The 6776-nt window shown below is 49.3% G+C and overlaps 1 protein-coding gene across 6 annotated transcripts in view; it reads right to left on the bottom strand.

Moving 5' to 3' along the window:
• SEMA6D (semaphorin 6D) overlaps nt 1-5755 on the bottom strand; it is a 61399-nt gene extending 55644 nt beyond the window's left edge. For all 6 annotated transcript variants that reach the window (XM_081337746.1, XM_081337744.1, XM_081337742.1 and 3 more), the window contains exon 1: nt 5567-5755. The gene's annotated coding sequence lies outside the window, so the exon portion shown is untranslated. The remainder of the gene's footprint in view (nt 1-5566) is intronic.
• Nucleotides 5756-6776: the final 1021 nt, after the last annotated feature.

Genomic DNA, 6776 nt, shown 5'->3' on the forward strand with positions numbered 1-6776 from the left:
AAATGAAATATTGTTGCATTCAGTTCTCAAAAAACCCCAACCCATTATGCATATACCCATATACACACACATACATGACACAGAGAAACATCACAGTCTGGTTAAAATGTATACATATACATGGTGAAAAAAACCCCAATCTTGAGAATTAACAAGATAGATGACATAAGGCACAAAGCTGTTACAGAATCCAGTAGTTCTGCTATAAATACTTCAAAACCTCCTCCAAGAGGGGAGCAACAGAAACCGACCGTGAAGTGGACGTGTGGGGTCTCTAACAATAGCTGAAGAATATCAAGATATAGCTAATCATGAACCTTAACTCAGTTGAGCTTTGCAATGCCCATTATTATCACCCAAGATCTGATAAATTCATACAGTAAAGGTCTGATGATGGACATCCCTTGATTTGGGAGGGTGTCCCTTCACAGCATCCGTGTCTCTCTCAGTTGCTATTGTTGGAAACTAAAGGCTTCCATAGTGAGAGTTCCAACCTGGGTTTCATCTGTTGCTAAGTGAGACAGTTGTTAAGTGAATTTTGCCCCATTTTATGACCATCCTTGCCAGAGTTGTTTGCAGTTGTTAAGTTAGTAATATGGTTGTAAAATGAATCTGGCTTCTCCCATTGACTTTGCTTGTCAAAGAGTCGCAAAACAGGATCACCTGACCCCGGGGTCAGCACTGCAACCATCACCAATACATGTTAGTTGCCAAGCGTGCAAATTCTGATCACGTTAACATGGGGGAATGCTGAAATAGTTGTAAGATGGTTTTACATATCTTAAACGGCAGCGAGGATGGGGTATGCTCAATTTTGGAAGGCAAATCATACCCCGCCGGATGAAGCTATAATTAGGAGAATACTTGATTGTGCAGAAGCAGACACATTGACCAAGAAGTTGAAGGGTAAAGAAGAGACACCAGCATTTCTATCATGGAATAAATGGTATATTTGGATGGATAAAAGATTAAAGAAATGAGGGTGGCTTGGAGGTTGGTCAAAAATGAAGTGATATAGTTTTTGTTAATGAATAAGCTTTGGAGTTGGATAGTTATAAGAGATTTAGTGAGTGGAATATAATTGTCAGTTTAGAAGTAGATATAATTTGATTTTTTTGAAATGGTTTCCAATTTTTTGATTTCTTCGTTTTCTGTATATTGTAAATGTTTTTTTTTGTCTTTGTTGGTGTATGGTGTGTTTTTAACACGAAATGTAAATAAAGACTTATTTTTTTAAAAAATGGTCATAAATCACCTTTTAAAGTGCTGTTGTAATTTAAAACGGTCACTAAATGAAAGGTTGTAAGGTGAGGACCACCTGCGCATTCATGTACATGTTGACACCGGAGAGTATAGTAGACATTGAAGATCAGAAAGGAAGGCTGCTCCCATCTCCGGAACAATACTGTAGCCACAACAAAACCACTGACCTGAAATAACTCAGTTATGGATTTTTTTTGCACTGTCAGTTCTGGTACTTAACTCCAATATCCTGGCTGAAAATGCTTAATGCATAACTTTTGCACCCATTTCTAAGTGCTGTATTTTGGCTTGAGGCCTATCCTCTTGCAAACAAAACCAAGCCTCCAATCAAGATCACTCAGGCTGACTTGTAGGAACTGTGACAACAACATGACATTTTTTTTAAAAAAAAATATATGTGCAAAGATTGAATTTATTTAAAATTGATTTAAAAGATTTGCACTGTTGTGTGGCTCACAACAATAAACAGAACAGAACAGAACAGGCTTTATTTGGCCAAGTGTGATTAGAGACAAGTGCAGAAGCTCTTAATGTACATGCAAAGCATCAGAGTAATAGCACTACGAATAAAAGCCATACCCGCCTCCCCAAATATTGGACTATTGGCCCCCTCCCCACTTTGTCTGCACACTTTGGCCCCCTTTCATCACGGTATGATGCCTCTTTTTTTTACATAAAAACGTGAACGTATTAACAAATACATCAGCTTTCAAAGTCGATAGATAGGACAGGGGTCTTCACACCTGGCCCTTTGATCACTTGTGGACTTCAACTCCCAGAGCCAGCTGGCTGAGGAATTCTGGGAGTTGAAATCCACAAGTGATAAAAGGGCCACGTTTCAAGACCCCTGTGGTAGGAGAACTGTGTGCTAAGCTTTGACATCAGCAATCACAGGAGAACTTGCTGCTTGGAATGACAGCGGAGAACCAGCAGCCAAATAAACGCTAAAAAGCTTGAATGGCTGACAAGCTGAATGTCCATGGTCCTCTCATGACTCAATAGGAAGGGGAAAATGCATTCTGGGAGGTAGCTATTGAAACGGAAACAGTCCAGAGCATTGCCTGTTTGTCTGGCAGAGACACTTCCATCACACAAAGTATGCTGAGGAGGTGATGTGACATTGACATGAAGTGTACAGATGAGCTTGGGTAGGAAGGCAATGATGACAACCAAAGTTGCCCATTAAATTAATTTAATTTATTTTAATTCTATTTCTATTTTAACTTTTATATTGTTTTTTAAACTTTGCCCTGTAAACCGCCCTGAGTCCTTCGGGAATAGGGCGGTATATAAAACTAAATAAACAAATAAATAAATAATAAATTAAAGCATGAAGGTGTTTAAAACAAATTTCCCAGCTTTCCCTTTCAGCTTTCTTGCCTTGAAATTTTTCCAAGTGAATTTCTACCGCTCTGCTTTCCGTTAGGCATTCGGTGATGTAGTTAAAGTTTATGACAGACAAGAGGGTGAGGGGAAAAATAGCCAACCTCTGTAAATTTCTATTTATTGGAGGCAGAATAAATGTTTGCACAGGGCCTGCCAAGCTGAATATAAAACACCTCTCACTCAGTACATTAAACATGGTTATCATTTACTGGATTTTCTGCAGAACGAAAAAACACTAGTTCTCTTTCAAAACAGAGGTAATGCAACAGCTATGAAGGGGCACCCTTCCATTATTGTGTGTATACAATAACGTCTGAGAGAGACCTTGTTCGAACATGTTTTCAAAACTAAGCTATTTTTTAAAATCATCCTATAGGTTTGGAAACAATCCCGCACCTCAGCAAGAAAGCAGCGAGCATCATCGGTCGCTTTGATAACCTGCATGCAGCTGTATGAAAATACTGCAGAATTATTATTGCAATTCAAAGCAACATTCTCAAACAATAAGCTCCTCTGAATATAGCCCGGCTTATGTTTTGATCAGCAAAGGGTTTTAACAAAACTTCTGAAAAAGTTTGCAAAGCCTGGCTTTGGCTGTTTTTTTTTAAAAAAAGGAGTGCCAAATAACATTTATATAACGAGCCCCAAGGATTACTTTGGAAATGGTAACATCAGCTTGAGCAACTTTTAGGATAGATTTGGTGGGGAGCTAAATTGGCAACAGCAATAGTTACTCTCCAGAAATGTTAATCTTCAAAGCCCAGCATTTATCCATGGATTGTAGCCAGCGAGTTGTTTTTACTGCTGATGTACACAGAAATAAAAATAAATACATCTCCCTTTATGCCTTGTTCTGAATTAGGTTCTGCCTCTGCCGCCACCCCTCCATAAATCTGATACAATGTCGGAGCGCACCACAACTGCACAAGGCTGACATTTCATTTCATGCACGTCCAACAGAAATTACACAGCAGCAAAGGCAGTGGGTTATCTACTATTGCACACAACCGGAGGGAGGGGAAATAGTGACTCGCTAGTTTTAAAGGGAAGGCTGTTGCTGGGACTAACTGAACCCAACTCAGCCCACCCACCCCCAACCTTGCAACTTACCCCCAAATTACTAAAACGAGAGTCCCCCAGAATCTCCGAAGCGCACTGCATCACATATCCTCTCCGTTTTGCTTTTTACGGAAGGTCGAAGTTCAAAACCGTTTGGGAAGAAACTGAAGGAGGCGAATTACTAGGGGCTCCCAGGATTTATCCTGCAAGAATTGGGGGTGCCCATCCAACTGTCTCAGTGCGGCCAAGGGGGACCTATAGAGCAATTCTGTAAAGGGAAGAGAAGGGATTCCGTCTATCTATAATTGATGGAAAGGTTGACGGACAGCTCCTTCTACCTCCCAATTCCGGGCTGCCTCTTAATCAGCATCCAGCAAGGGAAGCTATTTAATCTTTCAGAGTTTACTTAGCGCTTGGCAGGGTGGGTGAAGTGGGACAGGAGACCCACCTATGCAAATGAGGATCAAGTGTCATCCCGTTGGGGAGGGAGGGACTTATGGCCCGCTCACACCCCTTTTCATGCCCCACGCTTTGAGGTAGGGAGCCAGCCTCTCTCCATCTCTGGGACCTGTGGATAATTAGGCCTCCCTTCCCTAGTGACCTATGGGCAACAGCTCTGTCCGCTGGGTTGGCTCCCCCTCTTCCTTGGAGGGGGGGAGTGGGTGGGAAGGATGTCACTTCTGTTTTGGTTGAGCCCTATGAAACGTTCCAGCTGCCAAGAGGGAGGGGAGACCCCAGGGACCCCCGAAGGGGAGAGAGAGAGAGAGAGAGAGAGAGAGAGAGAGAGAGAGAGAGAGAGAGAGAGAGAGAGAGAGAGAGAGAGAGAGAGAGAGAGAGAGAGAGAAGCTGTCTTCTGTAAATGAATGGGTCGGTTTGCAGGAAGGGACACCCAGAGATCATCAGCCCAACCAAAGAGCTACTCACTTAAATCCTAACCCGTTTCCTCACCCACCCACCCCGCCCTACCCTCCCAAATGCCAAGCAATAACATTCAATGTTAGCCCATAGGTCGGAAACGTGACCCCAAAGACATCAAACACACCTGCTGGTTAATCCATGCAGATTTTCCAGAAACGAATAAGGGAGGGTGGGGGAGGGAGGAGGAGGAGGAGGAAATGACAGGGGTCTAATACAACACCACCCCCGCCCAAGGAAAGGACCCCGGAGGAACCGAGTTAGGGGACGGGGGGGTCTTCCTGGGGATCGCACGCGGAGAATCCCGCCAACTCGGGCTCTCTGCTATCCGGAGTCCCGATTCTGCACGTCAACAACCCTCACGCCATCCCCGCAGGTTGCTCGCTCGAGCAAAGCGCCGGAGCCGAAGTTGTAGCGGCGAAGCTGCCCGAGCCGGAGCGAGGCTCGTGGGGGGGAAGAGGCTCACCCTCTCGGTTCGTTCCCACGGCGCGGCCAGGCCGACCAGTCCCTTGAAGACCCCCGGAGGGGCCAAATCTCCAGTCAAGCGCCCGGCTCACCCCGTCCCTCTGCGGCGGCTGCTACCAGCTCCGAAGCCCCGCTCCCTTCCCCTGGCTTCTCTTCCTCCGCTCCCCGCCTCCGCGGCCCGTTGGCCCGCTTCCTCCTCTTCCTCCTCTGCGCCGCACCGGGCTCCCACTTTCACCTCCCCCCTCCAATTCCCGCAAAGCCCCCCGACTCGTCCCCGGACCACAACACAGCTCTCCAGCAAGACCCCCCCCCTCCCGGCCTCTCCTCCTCCTCCTCCTCCTCCTCCTCCTCCTCCTGCGGCCTCTTGAAATCCCCCCACCCCCCCATTTCCCGGTCTCTCTGACACCCCCCCCCCGGCACGATCTTCTTGCTATCCACCACCACCACCCCCGCCGCCGCTTCTGACGTGTAAACCTACCGGCTTCGAATCCAAAGCGGGTTGTTTCCTCCTCTCCTGCCCGCCGCTCCTTTCCCTCCGCTCGGCTTCTTCATTTCCCGGCTCCGGCAGCCCGGAGCGCCCCGACCCAGCCTCCGTTCCCATTTGCCAAGGCAAACAGAAGCGCGGCAACAGAAGTCGGGCTGCCCCCCTCGCCAGCCCGAAGGGAAGAAGGAGGGAGGGAGGGAGGGAAGGGGGCAAAGTGGGGCGGAGCGGGAGCCTGCCTCCCTCCCTCCCTTGCAACTTTTCAACGCGGAGGGGGGGCGCGGGGGGAGGAGGAGAGGCGCTTGCCAGTCCGAGTGCCAAGGCAGTTATTCTTCCTCCTCCTCCTCTTCTCCTCCTCCTCCTCCTCCTCTCCTCCTCCTCCTCCTCCTCCTCCAAACCCTACCCCCCTTCCAACACTGATGATGGTACCTAGTTGGGTCATGAGACGTCAGCAAGAAAACCACCCAGCTTCAAGAGCACCAAAGACCCCACAATCCTCCTCCTCCTCTCGCCGGGTCGTCGCCAGCAACTAGCCCGATCCCGGCGGCCCGGCGCCCCGCTTCCTGCCTTGCCTGGCGCGCCCCTCGGCTTACTTTAGGGACGGAGGGCGGCGGGTGGAAGGCAAAGCCAGGGCAGGCGATGCGGAGTCCGGGCAGAGGCGCCGAGCTCTGGGCCCTTCCCCCCTCCGCGCCCAGCTCCGCTTTTATCCCCCCACCCCCACCCCAGGAGGCCGAATCCCCACCCAAGACCCCGGCAAAGCGGCCCATCCGAAGAAGCCCGGGCCGCTTCTCTTGCCGACCCTCTGGGGGCTCCTGCGGGCCGCAGGGCGCCTCCTTTCCCCCCCGGACGAGCAAGCCAGAGGTTTGGGTTGCTCGTCCCCGCTGGAGGCGGCTTTCGGCGGCCTCTGGGCTGCTTTCCCACTCCCGCTTTCCCACTCCCGCTCCAGCTCCGAGCCGCTCCGTTCCCTGGCAAGACAGTGGACCGAATTGGGAAAAGGGGGGGGGGCGGCACCGGAGGACAGCTCCGGCTTCCCTCCCCTCGCTTGGATTAGCCGAGCCTTTTGGCAGACTTCCGGGGAGAAACAATGGCTGGCGACGGCCCGGGAGCCCCGCACGGCCCAGGAAAGTTCCCCAAGTTGGAGGGCCAATCCATCCATCCATCCATCCATCCTTCCTTCCTTCCTTCCTTCCTTCCTTCCTTCCTTCCT

The sequence above is a fragment of the Vipera berus genome (assembly GCF_964194415.1).
Source record: "Vipera berus genome assembly, chromosome: 12".
NCBI lineage: Eukaryota > Metazoa > Chordata > Lepidosauria > Squamata > Viperidae > Vipera > Vipera berus.